Genomic DNA, 22,588 nt, shown 5'->3' with positions numbered 1-22,588 from the left:
CTGAAAGTTAGTATTTGTAAAATAGTTACAGTACCGGTTGTTCTGTATGGTTGTGAAACTTGGACTATCACTTTGACAGAGGAACAGAGGTTAAGGGTGTTTGAGAATAAGGTTCTTAGGAAAATATTTGGGGTTAAGGGGGATGAAGTTACAAGAGAATGGAGAAAGTTACACAACGCAGAACTGCACGCATTGTAATCTTCATCTGCCATAGTTAGGAACATTAAATCCAGAAGTTTAAGATGGACAGGGCATATATGAGCGAAAGCAGAAATGCATATAAAGTGTTAGTTTGGATGTCGGAGGGAAAAAAACCTTTCGGGAGGCCGAAATGTAGATAGGAGGATAATATAAAAATGGATTTAAGAAAGGTGGGATAAAATGATGTCCCTGTACAACTGCTTAACAGTGCACTGTGAACATAACCCGGACTGTGGTATGGATGATGATTATGATGATGATGATGATGATGATATGTGAATTAATGATGGCGAAATGAGGCCGAGATCCAACGCCGAAAATTACCCAGCAATTCTGCTTCAGTTGGTTGAGGTAAAACCCCGGAAAAAATCTGAATCAAGTAACTTGTCCGAATCAGTATGCAGTTTGTACTACTATGACTGTCTTATACATCATACAGTATGTCTGTATGTAACACTGTATCTATTAGTTCAATATTGTATTTTATATTATTTGATGTGGTTAAATCCATAAATTCATAATCCACAATCAATTCCCGATTTACCACGAAAATCGTCTATAGCTGCATTTAGATTGGCAACAGGCCATGACTGTTTGGCCAAACACTTGCATGGAATTGGAATATATCAGTCCCTAACTGCCCATTGTGCAACTCAAACCAAGAAATGTATTCGGAATACCTCAAAATCTGTGCTTCAGTGGTTGACCATGATAATATCTTTGAATAATATTGGAGTGCAAGAGGTCAAATGACTTTGTAGTCAATCGCAAGGCATTAGAAAACAACAACAACATATTATTATTATTTGATGTGTGTTATCATTATCGTTATACAATATCTTTAAATGTAGATACCTACTAATTATTTACTTTCTTTAATTCACTCTGCCATTAACTTCAATAATATAATAATATGTTACACAATTACTATTGAGAATTGCTAGATTGCAGTATATAGAGCATAATATTGTTGACAATTAGCAAGACATGTTCAAACTACACATTTATAAATGAACGTATCTCACGAAACAACAAGTCTCGCATTTCATCAAGTAAACCCAATTACAAAAATGAGTCACTAATAAAATTCCTGTCATGTTGGATAGGCTATGACACTCTTGCTTTTAATAATATAACACGATATTGTTGAATCAGTTTTAAATAAAAAAAAAATCTAAGATTTTCATGGCTCATAATGTTGATGTCCCCGTAAATGCAGAAGCATAAAGGAATCAAAAAGCAGTTATGACGGTGCTTAGAATAATATTTTACCTCATCAGCAAAATTATCGCGAGGAGTTCTTGCAATAGTTATCCATTTGGCCCCGTCTTCGACTCTGAGGAATATGATCGCCTTAGGTAATGCAAATACTTCACACGCACCAAATAACAAATTATTATACCCAAAACTCGTACACAAGGCATCGCTGACATGTATCACTCTGATGCTCGTTTGTTTGTAAAAAAACTGAACAATTAAACCACAGGACTGCGAACGATTGTAATGAAGCAAAATAACAAAAGCATGTCTTTGAACTTCTTTCGTGTAAATCTGCAGTTTAAAACGACAAAGAAAAAACAACTATCATGCATGCTGTAATTTTTTTTAATTTTTAACTCAGTTACACAATAAAACCACACTCATCACTTCGTTTTATTATTTTAAGAACAACTTATAAGTCTACAAATTATTTCACGGCTGACTTGATGCTCCACAGAAGAAATATTCAATATAAATTAAAATAAATGATTACTTACCTACTTACTGGCTTATAAGGAACCCGGAGGTTCATTGCCGCCCTCACATAAGTCCGCCATTGGTCCCTATCCTGAGCAAGATTAATCCAGTCTCTACCTCATATCCCACCTCCCTCAAATCCATTTTGATTTTATCTTCCCATCTACGTCTCGGCCTCCCCATAGGTCTTTTGCCCTCCGGCCTCCCAACTAACACTCTATATGCATTACTGGATTCGCCCATACGTGCTACATGTCCTGCCCATCTCAAACGTCTGGATTTTATGTTCCTAATTATGTCAGGTGAAGTATATAATGCGTGCAGCTATGCGTTGTGTAACTTTCTCCATTCTCCTGTAACTTCATCCCTCTTAGCCCCAAATATTTTTCTAAGAACCTTATTCTCAAACACCCTTAATCTCTGTTCCTCTCTCAAGGTCAGAGTCCAAGTTTCACAACCATACAGAACAACTGGTAATATAACTGTTTTATAAATTCTAACTTTCAGACTTTTTGACAGAAGACTAGATGACAAAAGCTTCTCAACCGAATAATAACAGGCATTTCCCATATTTATTCTGCGTTTAATTTCCTCCCGAGTGTAATTTATATTTGTTACTGTTGCTCCAAGATATATGAATTTTTCCACCTTTTCGAAGGATAAATCTCCAATTTTTATAGTTCCATTTCGTACAATATTCTTGTCACGAGGCATGATCATATACTTAGTCTTTTCGGGATTTACTTCCAACCCTGTCGCTTTACTTGCTTCAACTAGGATTTCCTAATCGTTTGCGGATTTTCTCCTAACATATTCACGTCATTCGCCTGGACAAGAAGCTGATGTAACCCGTTCAATTCCAACCCTCTGTGTTATCCTGAACTTTCCTAATGGCATATTCTAGAGCAAAGTTGAAAAGTAAAGGTGATAGTGCATCTCCCTTCTTTAGCCTTCAGTGAATTGGAAAAGCATAAAGTAAATTATTAAAGAATAATAATATTTGTAAATAATAAGTATTATTATGTTTAGTTCTGTTAATTATGGTAAAAGCGTGAGTCAAAAAGCAGGGAAGGTAACACATAGTAACCTGATCAGTTTAAATAACATGATGACAGAGACGTAATTTTGTAGTTCATTCGCTGAGTAGCACCCTTAGGCTAAACTGCGATGTTTCAAAGTAATCATTTGGGTAATTATTTACTATAACTTGTACTAAGTTTCATAATTTCACTCATTGCACAGATACATTCCACTTGATATTGCAGATTCAAGAATGATAGTTTCAAGATTTTGCGATTCAGTGGCTAAGCCGCATTCTTCGAAAGAACAAGCTTTTCAGTTAAAGCTCTGGAATGTTATCTAGAAGTGACCTACCAAATTTCACAGTAATGATATTAACAAGTCTTTCTGACCGCCTTCATCACAAATTGGCATTGCAAGAGAGGGCATCTACACAGTAACGGCTCAATTTCTGAACGCACATTTTCTAATACATTCTTTTTTGGTATTCTCTTTCGATGATTAAGCAGCTGATCTAGAATAAATTTTGCATGAATGCTGCCTTCATCGGCCTCTTTCTTTACATTTTCCAGTTCTTTATGTAATGGATCTATTTCAATTAATTGGAGTTTTTCGAGTGTTTTCGTTATCTCATCTGGCTTCTCTTGTAACACCTTATTAAGTTGTGTAATTTTCACATGCAATCTATTAATATTTATTTTTAGCTCGTCAAAGTTGACAACATCTGTTTGCGTCGCTTTATAGTCATTTTCAACTGGCAAGAAGGGAATGTCATTAACCGATGCCGAACCACTCGGAACATCTTGTTCAAATAGTGAAAAACCAATAATACTAAAAGATTTGCGTTTCTTGGGTGGAGGGAGATTAGTTTTAGTATCTGTTCGTTATGGTCTTTTGATATCTGTCACTTTATACCTAGGATAATGAGGGAATATTGTTGGCACAGCATTTGGTTTTAATCGTCTAAATTTCCCATTATTAGAATAATCTTCTTCCCTGAAATATAAACTACAAACGACTGATGAATGGGAAGTTGCTTTTGGAACAGAGTCTTGGCGTGAAATCACTGTAAGCCATTTTCGCATCTTTCCCTTACTTATTTACTTACTTATGGCTTTTAAGGAACTCGGAGGTTCATTGCCGCCCTCACAGAAGCCCGCCATCGGTCCGTATCCGGAGCAAGATTAATTCAGTCCCTATCATCATATCCCACCTCCCTCAAATTCATTTTATTATTATCCTCCCATCTACGTATCGGTCTCTCCAAAGGTCTTATTCCCTCCGGCCTCCCAACTAACACTCTATATGTATTTCTGGATTCGCTCATACACGCGATATGCCCTGCCCATCTTAAACGTCTGGATTTAATGTTCCTAATTATGTCAGGTGAAGAATACAATGTATCTTATAGCTAGCTCTGGCTATCCGCTAAATGAAAAAATTTCCCGCTGACAAATTTAAAAATCCGTCAAATCTAGCGGAAATTCCGCTAAGTTGGCAACACTGCTGGGCATAGTCGTATGAGAACCCCCCGATGTACTACATTGAAAGAAACGGTGAAATTTCAACTGTCTACTTTCACTTTGTTCCAGAAAAAATTGGGACATATGAAAAAAATGTAATTTTTTTAAAACTAAATGCACAGATGAACACATAAGAAGAACCGAAGAACTATGTATTCTCAACTGTACAGTCGCAACATTAAGGTTCATCTCCTAACTATTAGAGATGGTTACCAGTGACGTCGCCAGGATCAGGGCAAGGGAGGTGAGGATGAGGTGCGAGGTTTAAAAATGGGGTGCGAGTTGTAAAAATATGGTACATAAAAAATCCAAAATGTTCTCTCATGCACTTGAGCGCATACTATACATCTGTTTATTAATATTAATATGTGTCATTATTATTATTATTATTATTATTATTATTGTTATTGTTATTGTTGTTGTTGTTCATCATATCCATAACGATACATTAGGGGACGTAGTTTTTTCACATCCAAGAAATTGTTTGTTTTTGTTCTTCAAAATAACTTATGCCTAGAATTTTTTTCAATAAATTGCCCTTTGGGGTGCGGAAAGGGGTGCTCCGATTTTTATGGGGTGCTTGCGTACCCTTTTGCACCCCCCTAGCGACGTCCCTGATGGTTACACTGCTCCAGTGACAACTTCAACGTTCCACATGGTTCCAACAGATAAACAGTTCAATTTCTAAACAGTTTTCCTCTTCTTTGTTGTCTGCAAGGGCCATGTGTAGCGCCATCAGTGACCTCCAATCGAAAGTAGTTATAATATCCATGTTCCACATGGCCTTCGTGCAACAGTAGTCTATGTAGGATCGCGCAATTTAATTGTACGAATCAAATTCCCTAATAAATCTCCTAATTATTAGCTATCCATTGATGGAGAATATGTTCATGGTGCCCTGACATAGTGTTAATTATTAATATACTGCGAAAAATATCATCGGCTAATGTCATCGTTATTAAACTCTCCTAGGGTTATATGCGTTATTTTTACTAAAATCGATTTATTTTGAATTGTAGTTATTTCCTGTACCCTTAACAGTAACCTACGAATACTATCTTTAGTTGTCATAATACACTGAACAGGTGATTTAAAGACGATTCAAGGGCTTTGAAACATGTTCCCGAAGCAGCTGAGAGGTTGAAAGAGTTGGAACATTTGGAACAGTGGCACTGATGTATTATTCTTATGAAATTGTTTCTTTGAAACTGTTACTTTGGAACAGTTTCATTCATGAAACAGTTACAGTCGAAACTGTTTCTTAAAAAGAACAGTTTATCCCATCTCTACTAACTATTATGAAAATGCAGCCAAGCCAACATAGTATAGAATGAAGTTTCATCTACAAAATTAATAAAAGAAGAGGAAGAAGATATCTAAGTTTTATACTTAAAAATCAAGTGACATGAATGCAATACATAACTGCATCATAAAGTGTATGTTATATTAGTTTATTTAGAAAACTTAAAAATAGGCTACGTTTTAAATATAACTTACAATATCAAAACGAGAATATTTAAATTCCCTTGCGGCCGGTTAACTACATTTAAAATCAGATGGAAAATTCTCAACTCAAGTAGGCCTACCAGCGAATAGGGATTATAAAGAATGGACATTTCGCGTCGGTACCTTTGAAGTAGCCGGTATGATTTCAATGACCTTCAAGCCAGCTAAAGCGTGAGATTCTGCTTTCTCCCTAGAGTTGGCGCTGACATCACACCAGCTAGCAGTCGACACAGCGGAAATATAACACATATAATTAATACATCTAGGTACATTATGTACCCAAAATAAATTAGATCCATAAAATAATAAATCCGTCATTAACTGTAATGTCTAGATTGTAGAGTTCTTTATAATGAGACTTGAGACGTTGACCCCAACAACAATTAAAATATGTAATGATTTGATAGCGCTGAAAATGGAAAAACAAAACTCTTACGGGAAGTAAAACCATATACCTATATTATATTATATTATATACAAATATTAAACGAATTCGATACTTAATTTTTATAATGTATTATATTATTTTATAATATAATTTATTATATCTCAAATATAAAATATTATTATTACAACTAGTTTGTCACTGAGAAATAAGGAAAAGCTGTTAACTTGAATTTATTTTAAGCAAAGCGTTACTGGATTATGCAATAAGGTAGGCGATGTTTGGATCCTGTGTCTCAACTCTATTCTCAATTATTATTTTAGCGTATGCCCGATTACATTAACCTCTAGGGCTTGAAAGTAGAGAAACAAAACACAGGAAAATTCGCTCAGGGTCCATTCTTTATAATCCCTATTCGCTGGGCCTACTATCAATTTTCTTATCTGTAGCTTCTACTCGCTGACGCTAATTCCATTTTTTTCATTCTCTATGGAATTCGAGTTCATCGCTCCACGCGTAACAATGCCGTCTTCAACAAAACAAATGACAAATTGGACCGCCATTATGAGTATTGATTTCAATTAAGGTAAGCAAAAAGAACGCTGTATGGAGAGTATGTTTATTGAAGAGCTCGGTTCGATTCCCATGGCACAATCAGGATGAACCTCTTCCCACTGAGGTAAGCTTTCTAAGTTATATTACGATTTCTGCTTGAAAACTGCAACAGTAAGTAGGGAATAAAAACATTTACGTTTTGTAGCGTCAACGGCGATTCTAGGAATAAATGTGTATATTGGGGGCTGATAATTAAGCTTCGATTGGATAGGCACGTTTAAAAACACTACCAAACGCTCGACGCAATTAAAAATGATTGAGGACAATGAGGTTTTATGATTTTAATACATTATATTGTTTTATGACCATCCTCCCTTGTCAATAAATACAAACAAAATAAACGCATAATGCAGCGCTTCTGAAAGATTGGAATTCTGTGAATCGTAAATTTGATTTAAATATCATTTTAAATCTGGAGAATACTGCAAAGTGTATACAAAGTCACGAAAATACGAATCAATAGAACCATGAAACATCACCAATAATAATTGTTATATAATCGTAATATTACAAAATAAATATTAATAATTATTCATTATTTCATTATTATTAATATCATTAATATAGTATTATTAAAGATATTTAAAAAATATAATATTTATCAGTTTCATATCTGGATTTTCTGTGTATTTATCCATGAAAACAAATTACCGAAATAGGCTAAATAGGTACAAAAGCCGAAATGAGGCTTCGGGTTTCCGCCCTAAAACTAAATAATTATACAAAAAAGTTGTAGCCTTTAGAAAGGAACATATTTATCCCACCCAACGGAAGAATTAAGTACTAGATTTTATATAATTAGGTGTCCATAAATCAATCAATCAATCAATCAATCAATCTTCTTAATGTATCCAACTGTTTGCTGACAACATAAAGTACACTATAGTCCACTGTAGTATATTCAGTTGTTGTTTTTCACGAGAAATGTGGGATATTTTGATCGATGTTCATTATAGATGCCTGTTGCTAGTAGCTAGAGTTGGGGTGTAGTCAATATATACTGCAGGGCTGTGTCTTCTACAACTGGTACTGATGATTTCACCTTTATTTCTTTTGTGGTTTATGGATGGACAGATCTTCATCATGATTATTACACCACACACAAGTAGGATTATCAGATATGTGAAATCGGTATAGATACAATTGTGTGACAATGTGACCTGTTCTGGCTCTTGTTAAAAATGTTTGAACATGTCTGGGCAAATTTTTACACAAGGGACTGTTACCTGATTTGCGTTGTGTTTATTCATAATCAAATGAAAGTGAGAAATGTATTAATATTTTTTTATTCACTGTATTTCGGGGGTATTCTTGCACATTTCCTTCTCTGTCTCTAGAAACATGTACTAGAAACAAATCGTTTACTTCAAAGTGTTTAATACACAAAAGAATGCTCTGTTGGCGTGAAGACATTTCGTGATATACGAGTAGCTTCTAACTACGTAACTTATCCTTTTCAATTAGAAATTTGAGAACTGTAACATACGATAACACTCACTTATAGGGCTCCGGTAATTACTGGTACACAACATTTAGGAGCCATCTAAAAATAAAAGAATATGGATAAATCAATTTTATTTTTTAAATAAAAGTCTAAACTCCCTTCATTTCAGCTCCCTGAATTCATTTCTCTTTGAAGTTGTAACTACATTAGAAGTAACCGTTACTACGTGCGTCATCTTTTGATTCCTTTTCAGACTTTACTTTTATGCTTCACTTATTGTTAATAGTCTGGTGTGGTACATATTGTAATGCTACTGTGCGTCCGAGTGGTTATGTCACACGGTTGTCAAAACGGGGGAATTCACACGACTATTACTTAACGGGGCCCTTTTCTTTAAATTATTTTAAACAATTACACAATACAACGTAAACTTTCAATTCCGTACAGCAAATATTTGCAGAGAAGAGCCTAACAACTCATTGTAAACCACTAGCCCTTACACAGAGGACAGGAGAAACGAGTGGGACAAACCGGAATGCGACATAACCACAGTCTAATATATACAGCCACGAAGCTTGAGTTTTGAGGGTACTAGGAACAATAGACTGTTCCGGTATTATTTCGCATTGTCTGTAATGAGGCGATAATAGCGATCCTAGTGATCATCAACTATCTATGGATGCATATTTACTACGTATTGAGCTTCGTGACTGTATATCGTCATTGTTCCTGCAGTAACTCCTATGTGCAAAATATAAAATTGTTCAGTAGGAAGGAAAACACATTTATTCATTCTATGACAATAGTACATAGGAGATTGTGAATTCTTACATTTTCGAAAGAAAGAAATATAATTACATATAGGAGATTTTATTATTTACTCTATCACTATTTAAGTTATTTAATAGAGCAAAAATTTGAAAATCGATAAATATGTCAGATAGGGAATATTGCAGGAACAACGACGATATACTAGACTGTGACATAACAATTCGGCTGGGCAGTACGATACCTATTTATCCTCTTCATAGTTAGCAATCACTGTATTACGAAGATTTCAACTAAGAATTACACTGTCTTTTAGCTCGACATAGAACAACTGCAGGCAAGCTGGCAAAGCCGAGGATGGTGGACGCTGCCACCCAGACCTCGAGCAACTTTGAGGGAGTCAACAGGCGGTTCGCCGAGTGGGAGAAGTACGTCAGGCACGAGGGGCTGCAGAGGCTGCAGGAGGTGGAGACTTGTCTGTATAACTTCCAATTCGATAGACGGCAAGGTACAGTAACTGTTGATAAGCTGGCGCCAGCGTTTTTGGCGTGTATACTAGATATATAGTGCCCTGTTTGTGAGCATGTTGATAGTGCAGCTGAGAATGGTACCACTTCCTATACACGTTACATCAGCCATTTGCCAAACAGTTGTCAGACTGACTGCGGGAAATGTAAAACACTCGCACTTAACGTTCCCATTACTTATTTCACACGCCAAAAACGGTGAAGCGGACTGTACATCTTGAAGTAGTGAACCTTTCAGCTATGCACAAGCAGAGTCCGTGGATATCCAGAGTAGCGCAATCAGCTAGTTGGCCGCCATTGTTATTCCGTTTCAACATGCTTGGGATAGGAATATTTAAATTAGAACTCAATTTAGACCAATGTCCGTGGCCCTTAAAATAAAAATGATTCTGAAAGACTGCTTTCAGTCCCTGTACTGTATAGGCAAACAGCGTGCGCTGGAATAGCAATAGCTAATTTGTCGGCAAGTTAAAACAAATTAGGTTCTTGACAGAGAGCAAGAACATTAATTTAAAATTTTAACAGATCACTCTACCGGCTGCCTCCCGAAGCTGCTGACTCTCTCGACTGGCCTCCGTGGAATGTAGTGCAGCGATGTTGGATGTCTTCTGCAATGGCACTCGAGGCGGACCTACTCGGGGGAGGAGTATCGCCTCGGACCGACAGGGGGCCTTGGGAGAATTTGCCGAAGCAGAAATGCTACATGGATTCTATCGACTGTAGGGACCATGCCCCTACAATCTCGGCTGCGCAGAACGAGAAAAGCGGGGGAAATTGAACGCTGCGCTTGCCGCCATGTTGTTGGAGAGCAGACGCGTAATAGCAGTACGTAAATTACGCAGTTTAACGCTGTGATGATCTAAAATTGACAGATTATGGCCATTTTCGACGTTCAACGTAAAATAAGGACGAAATAAACATATTCAAAGTTTCATTGATATGCGTCAGAGCAGTGTTTCTCAAACGTTTTTGAAGTGGGGCCACTTTTTTAAGTCAGAACAGTTCCGCAGACCACCTTACTCTTGTTCCCTTCGAAGCAAATTTATTATTTTTGTAGCATATTTTAATACCAGTATGCTTAAATTTTAAAATAGAATTAATTAATTAATTAATACTTTTCCAATTATATTTTTTATAGCCAACCACAAGTAACTTATAACAGTTCTGTGCATTGTTGATTCATCGCTTGCCTGTTAGCAGTTAGTTGTTTGAAATCATTCTTATGTGGTACACGCTAGTAGTTGTCCATGTCTCTGTTAAATAGTGCCCATTATAAATAATGGAAAACTGGCTTCGATCCGGATCTTTGAAAAGAAAGGAACATGATGATACGCTTCATTTAGGTAGTGCTAATATTTCAGAACCTGTGTGTGAAGGAATATATTAATATCAGTGATTATAGTGCCATTAAAAAATGTCTAGTCCTAGTGGTAGCTATTCAAAGAAAAAATACTTCCGTGAATATGACAAGAGTTACTTGGAACTTGGTTTTACTTGGTGTGGCAATGAGAGTGAACCAAAACCTCGGTGCGTTGTTTGTTACGAAGTGTTGTCAAACGAGTGTACGAAACCCGCGAAATTGAAACAGCACTTACAGACGAAACACACAAGTGTAAAAAGTAAACCTGTCGGATTTTAAAATAGCCAGAGTCTAAAATTGCTCATATCTGCATCTGCAAAAAAAAAATAAAATAATAATAATAATGCAGAAACATGACCGATTTTCAACAAGTAAAAATGCAATTTGACACGTTCTATTATTGGTGTACGACGTACAGTACGTGCCCATTTCAATGTTCATACTGGGTGTCGGCAATATTATTAAGAAAGTAAAAAATACATACAAAAAAGGTTCGGTACTTCGGTCCTCTGTTATGAATTCGGGTGGTCCCTGGTTAGGTTACAGGCTCGGCGCCAGATATGCAGGGAAACGCCACATCCATAGTGCCTTAAATACCTCTTTTGTTGCTGAGAATAGAGTGGGAAGTGGGTAGACAGGTGGGGTAAGAAATTTAATAAAATATTAGTACTGGGAGAAAAAGTGAAAGGCGATTGACATGAGTCATTTCCAAACTCTGATATTTTCAGCTATAGTGTGATACGCAATTCGTTTGATTTTTTTCTGTCTTTTTCGAAGGACCAGCAGGGCAGAACTCGAGGACCACAGGTGGTCCGCGTCCATAGTTTGAGAAACGCCGCGTCAGAGCATTAAAGGCAAGAAAATACGTACGCAGCAATTTATAGAATACATGCTCATACATCCATAAATAGGCCTACACAATACACATTATAGAATGTATAATTTTACGATAATCAGCATATTGTTAGGTTTCAGAGAATCTAAAATTATATTAACATACATTACTCTTAGATCACAAGACATAAATACATGCACCTTGATTACACAAATTCTTATGGCGTCACGTGACGCTGCCTACAGGAAGTATAGACACAATAAATCTAAGCAAAATTTTTACAGCTATAAAAAAATTAGGAACAGAACAACGCAAAGCATTAGAAATGCCAAACGCCGTCATGCTCTCAGTCTTGTTGACTCTTCTATTTCCTCACGGTGTCATTGGAAGCATTTACGTGACATGAGAATAGGAAGTAAAACCACAGAACTGAAATCGCAAACATATCACTTGATAAACTTAATATTTTACTTCACCACCCACCTCACAACCCGATAAACAACACAAACTTAATACCATGAATACTCTCTTAGCCATTCCTCTTCCTACTCGCGAAAAATTTTTCTTCTCTAATATTACAGACATTGAAGTTAGGCAGGCTCTTAAAAACACTAGATCTACAGCGCAAAGCTCTGACAAAATAAACATTGTTTTTATTAATAAATTAATCGATATCGTGCTTCCTGTGATAACACATATTTTTAATTCTTCCATCATTACTTCTACCTACCCAAATCTCTGGAAAACGGCTTTAGTGCGTCCAATACCTAAAGTAAACACACCTACATCTCCTAAAGATTATAGGCCAATCTGCATTCTTCCCGTTCTATCAAAGGCTCTTGAACATATTCTCCATAAGCAATTAAGGAAATATCTGATTTAATTTAATATTATCGACCCCTTCCAATCTGGATTCAGAAGCGGGAATAGCACTTCCACTGCTGATAGTAAAGCCTTTGACTCTGTTGACATGGATCTACTACTAACTAAACTTCGAGTGTTAAATTTTTCTGACAGCGTTATCACCTGGATGCACTCCTACCTCATTGGCCGCCAGCAGCGTGTTGTCTTTAATAACCGGTTTTCCTCCTGGCAGACACTAGAGTCAGGATTTCCCCAGGGTTCGGTATTGGATCCATTGCTTTTATGTCTCTACATTAACGATATCGCTAAGTCATTTAAGAATAGCAGATATCATATTTAAGCAGATGACGTTCAATTATACATTTCCGCCAATCCTGATAGACTAAGTGACTCTATTAATAGACTCAATAAGGATATCGAATCTGTTTCATCTTGGTCTCAACAATTCGGACTTAACTTAAATACAGATAAAATCACAGGCTATCTTATTTTCGAATAAAAGATTAATCCCCGATATTTATAAGCTGAACCTTCCTCCTGTAACTCTGAATAAAGCTATCATTCCATTCAGTTCAACTGTAAAACACCTGGCAGTTTATTTTGAATCTAATCTTACCTGGGACACGCATATCAACCACACATGCAAGAAAGTATTTTCCACTCTTCACTCATTAAAAAATTAAAGTAGACGCTTGTACAGACTCTTATTATGCCACATTTCGATTATTGTGACACTTTATTCAGTGATCTCAGGGTGGATTTATTTCATAAACTGCAACTACGATAACATTTCGCTTTCTTTCGATAAATTATCGTGGCTCAGGTTAAATGAGAGGAGAAAGTAACATTCCTTTCTCTCCTATACCAAATTTTGCACATCTCTGCTCCCTCTTACTAATTTGTCCGATTCCACAATCTTTCTCGTTATCATAACTTAAATACTCGGCCACAATATGATAACACGCTAGAAATACATTCCACACATCATCTCTTCATTCTTCATCTTTTACTGTTGCTACTTCTCGTCACTGGAATTCTCTACCGCCTGAAGTCAAGGGCTGCCGAACTTTAATTTCTTTTAAACGTAAATTAGAAAAATATCTTATGATGAGTTGCCAGACCTAACGCGTTACAAATATTTAATATAATGTATTCCACTATATTTATTTTTATTATTTGTTTCTTATTTTTATTGTGTAATCTTGTAAATCGTGTTTATTTATCACTTAACACCAATATGTATCCTGTTGTGTTGTTTTTTATTATTATTAGTCTATTTTTTGTTGTGTACATTTTATTCAATTGTCGATTTCTGGTTTAATTGTGTGAATCCTAATTACTTGAAATCTAATACTAATATGTATTCCAATGTGTTTATTTTTATTTTTATTTTTACTGTGTACATTTTTTTATTGAATTATCGGCTTCTGTTTTTATGTGATTCGTATTTGATTTTAACATTAATATGTATTCCACTATGTTTATTTTTATTTTATGAGGTAAATTTTTAAGTAACTACTTCTTTTGATCTCATTATGTGCCTAAATTGTATCAGTATGTAATTACTTAATTTCGATCCACTTGTATGTTCAACTATGTTAGCAAGTTTTAATCCTGGTTGAGTGTAAGACAAGATCTAACGGCCTTAATTCTGCCAGGTTAAATAAAGCCATTATTATTATTATTATTATTATTATTATTATTATTATCAAATTCTTAAGTGAAATAAAATATGTAATAATCAGTATAGACCTGTTGTTAAGTTCTAGAGAATCGAAAATTATATTACCGGTACTTCTAGACCACAGGACATAAGTAATCTGGCAAAATATAATGCGCAAAGGTAGTCAAATTACATTGAATTCATTCTTCAATTAATAAAGGGAATGCTATCAATAATAAAAAGTACCGGTACCTAATACTTTCAAACAATAGGTAACGTGAAGACCTAAAAAAAATAAACATAATCACTTTATGCAAAATAAAAAAAGCCATATACTTTTTATGTGTGGATTTCTTTACGTATTGTACAGTTATTTTAAATAAATAATACAGATATATTATCATTGCTTGCGGAGTGATGGTACATAATATTTATGCACATATGTAATATCAATAAGATGACATTTCTTGCTTTTTTTAATAAGATATATTCGGCAAAATGTAGAAGAGTTATTTATAGGTGAACTCTGAATCATAAGTTCACAAAGAAGGCTTATCTATCTATCTATCTATCTATCTATCTATCTATCTATCTATCTATCTATCTATCTATCTATCTATCTATCTATCTATCTATCTATCTATCTATCTATCTATCTATCTATCTATCTATCTGTCTATCTGTCTGTCTGTCTGTCTGTCTGTCTGTCTGTCTGTCTGTCTGTCTGTCTGTCTGTCTGTCTTGTCTTGTCTGTCTGTCTCTGTCTGTCTCTGTCTGTCTCTGTCTGTCTGTCTACTTATTTATGTACTTACTTATTTATGTACTTATTTATGTACTTACTTACTTATTTATGTACTTACTTACTTATTTATGTACTTACTTACTTATTTATGTACTTACTTATTTATGTACTTACTTACTTACTTAGTTACTTATTTTGAATGAAAGTTGATTATCTTGCAGATAAATTCATTTGCATAATGAAAACAAAAAGTTATCTTTCCATTAATATGTTTAACATCTGATGTGTAAGTCTAAATAATTCACTCAGTGGGATTTCTCTACAGTCTGATATACCTGAACTAATAGTTAAGTCTTCTTTATTGTTGTAAACTACTGATTGATTTTAATGATATTGATAGTGTAACAACAGAGATAATATCATATCCTACCTTTTGCAAAGGGCTTGGAAAATTAAACAGGGATGGTATATCATCTTTCAAAATTCTATTGCCATTATTTTCCCAAAAATCTGTATCTTTAAAATGAGACGAACACAATTTTACATAATGTGAAGATACAAATTTGTCTCTTATTATAAGAACAAGCTCCGGCTTCTTCAAAGTAAACCTGTAAAGACAGATTGTTGCCTAATTATAAACTTTTTCAACTACGGTATCTAAGATATACATATGTTACAGTTGCAATGTAGGCCTAGCCTCCAGAATTCAATTTTATTATCTTAAAGCGTTTGTACTTACTTGTGAAAAGAAATTCCTGACCCACTAAGCCATGTGTTATTGCACTTAAACGTCGTGCATGAAATACCATTTTTCACTATGTACAGCTGTCAAAAGAAAAAGTGGCCGCTCTCCTGAAACAAAGTTCCCTTCGGGTATCTTCGCTACAATTCGGAGACAGGCGATGTTACATGTTGTTGGACCACGTTGCCTGATACCTACAGTTATAATTGAAGTATTCTATGTGTTATTCAATAGCGTAATGGTAGCGTTCAGGTCTCTTATTCATGAGGTCCTGCGTTCGACTACAACCTCGTGCTTTTTATGTTCTTTTTTGTTCTGTTTTTGAGAGAGACAAACTATATATAATGGCTCCTTTCTCTTTTACGATTATTTTAGTAATTAACATCAGGTTCATTAATATATTATGCCATGACTTTATCATTATGATATTGTGGCTGCAAATGGAAAGAAAAAAGATTTTATTCTCAATAAAAATATCTTTCGTGGCATAAACAAAACAAATTTACAGGCGTCGGCCTTAAAACATTCAAATAATTAAGCGTTCAAGAAACAAAACAAAAAGCCACAATTCAATATTTAGCCTATCTTCCTCTTATCTCGATCATCTTGCAGTCGAGTGGTCATGGAATCGACTAGTCTTTGCAAATAGCGACTGTTCTTAGCCACGATATTCCAGGCATTCTGATCATACATACATAAGTGTTCTGCCCATGGGCACGTCTTTCTTTGCAAACCCAGCAATCTCCAATCTTTCCTATTTTCTGCCTTCCTCTCAGTCTCCGCATATGATCCACATATCCTAATGTCGTCTATTATTCTTTTCAACCAGAGACCAAACCAATTCCTTTTTCTCTTTCTAATCAGTTTCAGTATCATTCTTTCTTCACTCACCTTTTCAAACACAATTTTATTTATTATTCTGTCTGTCCACTTCACACGCACCGTTCTTCACCACATCCACATTTCAAATGCTTCAATTAGTTTCTCTTCATTTCGTCGTATTGTCCATGTTCCTTCCCCATACAATGCCACACTCCACACAAAGCACTTCACTAGTCTCTTCCTTAGTTCTTTTTCCAGAGGTCCGCAGAAGATCCTTCTTTTTCTATTAAAAGCTTCCTTTGTTCACGTGCAGTTTTTCTTGGGAAGGATAGGCCTAAATGCGGTAACATCCCGTTGCTTTCCGCACACCACTATCTCTTTCGCATCTTATTAAATTCCAGGGGACCCAAGCGTGGAGATGAGGAGAGTGGATTTGACTAATTGGGCACTCCGGACTTCACCGAAAGTCACGGCAAGGGTTAAATATTAATTCTATCAGGATGTTTGACCCGATCAGAGACCGGGAAATCTCAATTAGCTTTTGCCTCCCGCATCCTGGACTAGCTTCTACGAATCATCAGAAAATCTTAGAGTGTGATTGGGCCAATTTTTCCGAAAATGTTTCCACACTTTTGCCCTCGTAGCTCAGCGGACGAACGTCGGAATTTAGATGTCAACGTCTCAGGTTCAATTCCTCGTTACTCCTTTTCATTTTATTGTGGTTCAAGATAGTATAATGTAATAATAAAAAAAGAAAAACTAATACCAGTTTTATGCAACTGGGTTTTTCCAAACCTAATATTAAATTTATGTTATTTATATCGCTAAAGAACGATTACAATATAAATAACTTGAATATTATTTATACAGTATCACTAAAGAACGATAACACAATATAAATGATAAATATAGGTTTGTTTAATTAATATAAGATATTATATAATACGTATTTAATTATCTAAATAAAATAACCTATTTTACAAAGAAATATGGTTATTTGTGTTATAATAATTACTTACATAAAATACAGATTATTTATATTGCGAAAGAACAATAACAATATAAATAACTTGAATATTATTTTATAATGCTAATGAAGGAAAACTGAATATAAATGATAACTTGAATATTATTTATATCGCTAAAGAACGATAACAGAATATAAAAAACGTGAATATTATTCATATCGGAATTTCACAGATTTATTACAGATGTATTTAAGAAATTGTAGAAGAATAGTAATTAGTAACAGTGTCCTATTTATTCTTCTTGGAGCCAAATTTGTAACTTTTAAAAGTGTGGTTACTATGTTGAAGTGTATGTGTTGTAACGGATGCTTGATTTGTTATGTATGTGAGTCAGTTATGGGATGCTTGATGTCGTCGCAAAGTCGTAATTATAGCTTGATTGTGTTTGTGTGACTATTGTGTATTAATTTATGATGTATGGTACGGAAAGCTGCATATTTGCGTTAGAGAAGTGTTACGTATGTGTGTTGTTAATGTTTTTGTATGTTTCAAATTGATACCTGATATTTGTTTTGCAATCGCAATGCCTAATTTACGGATGTTTATGTTTTGTTTACATCGCGTAAACTAATTTAATTTTCTTTTCCATTTCTCTTTATGCTTATCTTTTTTGTGTATGAAACTATAGCCCTAACATACATACGTAAAATAGGGCTAACCCCCATTGGAGATACAATAATAATAATTATTATTCATATCGTTATAAAATGATAACGGAATACAAATGATGACTTGAATTTTATTCATATCTCTAAAGAACGATAACAAAATATAAATAACGTGATATCGATAAAGAACGATAACTGAATATAAATGATAATTTGAATACCATTTACATCGCTAAAGAACGATTAAAAAATAAAATGAAAACTTGAAGAAGGCCAGAACCCACAACCTTTGAATCATTGAACAAGCACTCTACCGCTGGTCTACGAGGCGCAGATATGGAACACTTTCATAGTTCCGGAACTGCTTGTACAAGCACATGCATCGTGTAACATCGCCGCGACCCGAAGTGGACTTTGAAAATATTCGCTGTTCACGAGTGCGGCCACTTTTTTTTTTGACAACTGTACAAAGCACATCACTTCAGATCGAATACTCCGGCAACAACCGAGCAGTGCACATCGTTCCGAGTGACTAGGAAGCGAAGCTGTTTTTGTGTTACGTTATAGTTTGATCGATAATAGGAATATAATGGCAACTAAAATAGTGCGTCAACATACATTGTGAGCAACATTTGATAAAGAACAACAACGACCTACAGCCTTAGATGTTCACCGTTAGATAGAAGAAGTATTGAAGATAAAGGATGATGAACTACAAACCATTCAGCTTGTTGGTAAGCAAAATGCAGCATATTTAAAATTTACTTCCTCTGCCAATTATGAGCGCTACTTACAGCGACATACCGGAACATCAGTAGTGGAATTACTTAATGGTGCTACGACGACAGTGACAATTACACCAGCTGAAGATGATTATGTTTCCGTCCGTGTATTAAATATCCCACCAGAAGTTCCCAATGATAGGATTCTTTATTTATACTGGCCTTCTCTTACACTCTACCAGGTCACAAAGTATACAATCAGTGAAAATTTTAACAAAAAGTTAAAGAACAGAATACTAACATATTACAAAAAATAATGATAATAGCATAATAAATCGACACTCAACAACATGAAAATAATACCATAATAGAAAAAAGGAAAGTAAAATACACTGAAATATAGTAAAAGGAACTCATTTAGTACAAATAGTTAATATGAAGAACGTAAGGAAGAATATAACAAAATGAAATGTAATAAAAATAATAAAAAAGAAAAGAAATACGAAAATTAAATGAAATTCACAATAAAAAGGGTATGATAATAAATTCATCTTGTGATCAAGAGAACAAAAAGGTGAATGGAAGAAAAAATATATTTATATATTTTTACAAAACTATCGCAGAGAAAAGGGCTTATAACTGAAAGGAATCAGAATTGAAAAAAATGGAATTTTAGTTTATTTTTGAAACTAGACAGTGTCCGACAGTCTCTGGCATGTTGTGGTACAGAGTTCCAGAGATGAGCTGCAGAGACGGTAAAAGATGAAGAGTAGAAGGATGTTCTGTGTTTAGGAATGGATAGTGTGATATGGTGTTGTGAGCGAGTATTTACTCGTATTTCGTGATATGAGGACAAATGTTGAAAACTAAAAGTTAAGTAGCTAGGGTTAGAGTTTTGAAGAATATTGAAGAGTAAAGTGAAAGAGTGAATAGTTCTTCGCTCTTTGAGACGGACCCAGGACAGCATATTTAGTGAAGGTGTGATACGGTCAAATCTACGGACGTTGTAAATAAATCGAACACATGCATCATGAACACGCTATAGTCTGCCTGTCAGTCTCCTGTTAAGGTCAGTGTAGAGAGTGTCACAGTAATCAAAATGAGGCATCAAGAGCGACTGTACTAAATTCTTCTTAAGAACCAACGGAAGGATATTTCAAATTCTTTTTAGTATGTTGCAGACCCCAAATGCGTCTCGAAAAAGAGAGATCTATTTTCAATTTCAAAATTAGAAGAGAAGTGGGTATTCAAAGGATCAGAATAGGCCTATTAAATGTAGTTGTCAGTATAGTCAGTATGCAACTTGATACTTTGGTTTTGATATATTCTATAGGCCTACATCTCCCTGTAAGATGTAGTGCCCAATGTTCGTCCTCTTGCCTAAATTCGTCCCCCTGGTTTTCCCCTATAATGTGTCGCACCTTGGTGGTTGTGAGTAGAAACCATTCCTTCAATTGAAGCGAGTATTATTGTCTGTTTCGCTGTTATTTAAGTTTTTATTAATCAGTGAAGTTGGAAAACTATTCTTCTTATATATTCTCAGTAGTGCTTACAGCCCAATGTACGTATTTACGTAACATTTTTGCTTCTATATAGATTAAAGTGTCTATACAGTCAGCGGATCGGATATTGCAGCGTAGCTAGGACAAGATGCCGCTATACGTTTTTGGTACACATATCTATATTTCGTCCTCCAGGATCTGTCTAAATTTTGTCCCCGGGACGAAATTCAGAACTTTATTCCCATCTCTTGAATTTTAAGAAGATTGCTGTCATTTATATTTTAGGCCTGACTAAAACGCATTGAACTATTTAATCTCGGTTAAACTGTGTAAAATGTTTTCAAATTATTTAAAAATATCATAAATCAAAGATATGTTTTTTTTCCGAAATGTCATTAAAATATTACATATTTTCAATGATCATTAGTTATTAATAAAGGTATTTTTGTTCTATTTCTTTTAATTTCACTGTATTATTAAAATAATTTCCACTAAATGTGTTAAAAAGCATAGGGACGCAATGTAGACCACTTCATTGAAATGTCAAAAAATACATCAATTCATTCTTCATGTTTTATATTCCATTTGTTTCCACATTTATAAATTTCGAATTCTGTACAGTACATTGTAGCTAAATGTTGAAGAATCTTAACTACATAATTTTCTAGTCTTCAACTTTAATAACTAGGGCTAGGATCTTGATGATCTATAAATCATAAAACAATATCCTAAAAACACTGCATTTATGATCTAAAAATCTTTCAAAATGCCCTAAAAATTGATCTCACATAATTGGCTTAGTGTCCACACCTGTGGAGTAACGGTCAGCGAGCCTGGCCGCGAAATCAGGTGGCCCAGGTTCGAATCCCGGTCGGGGCAAGTTACCTGGTTGAGGTTCTTTTCCGGGGTTTTCCCTCAAGCCAATAGGAGCAAATGCTGGGCAACTTTCGGTGCTGGATCCCGGACTCATTTCACCGGCATTATCACCTTCATTTCATTCAGACGCTAAATAACCTGAGATGCTGATACAGCGTCGTAAAATAACCCAATAAAATAAAATAAATAATTGGCTTAGTAGGAAAAGATATTTTGTACTACTTAATATTTAGACTAGTAATTAAATTAAATTCTAGTGCCAACATTTAACTTTATTTAATTTTACATATTTTTTTCTAAGTAGTAGGCTACAGTTTAATTAATAATTGTCCACACCTGTGGAGCAACGGTTAGCGTGTTTAGCTGCGAAACTAGGTGGCCCGGGCTCGATTCCCGGTCGGGACAAGTTACCTTGAGATTGAGATTTTTCCTGGGTTTTCCCTCAACCCAATATGAGCAAATGCTGGATAATTTTCGGTGTTGGACCCTGGACTCATTACACCGGCATTATCACCTTGATCTCATTCAGACGCTAAATAATCTAAGATGTTGATAAAGCGTCGTAAAATAACCTACTAAAAATCTTTAATTAATTATTTTACCTGATGTAGTGTCTATATAGTCCACCACAAGGCCAGTCTTATCCGGAACTAGCAGGCATAGAGGAGTCTATATTGAAGGGGTGGTTGGACTGATCCATTACATGTGCTGTACTATGTTAATATGGCAATATTTGTGTATAAAAACGATTAAAATATTATACAAAATAATGGGTATTAATGAACAAAATATGTAGAGAAAATATCAAAGGAAACAAACATTATTTTACATTAGTAATGGGGATATATGGCCAAAATTAAAAGCAAATGCCTAAAAAATGGCCGAATAAAACAAAAAATGCTCTTATGAGTTGGAACAGAAAAAAAATGCAAAACAATGCCCTAACAAATATGTCTTAAAACACTCAGTTTATTACATAACATATATATATAAATACTAAAGCAGCAATGTTTCTGGCTTACTAGAAAAAAGATGAAATTTCATTAAAATCCTAGCCCTGTTAATGGCTAAACAAAAGCAAAAACCAAACGGGGCACG

The sequence above is a fragment of the Periplaneta americana genome, chromosome 6 (assembly GCF_040183065.1).
Source record: "Periplaneta americana isolate PAMFEO1 chromosome 6, P.americana_PAMFEO1_priV1, whole genome shotgun sequence".
Taxonomy (NCBI): Eukaryota; Metazoa; Arthropoda; class Insecta; order Blattodea; family Blattidae; genus Periplaneta; species Periplaneta americana.
The sequence above is the reverse complement of the archived record's forward strand: the minus strand, read 5'-3'. Positions refer to the sequence as shown.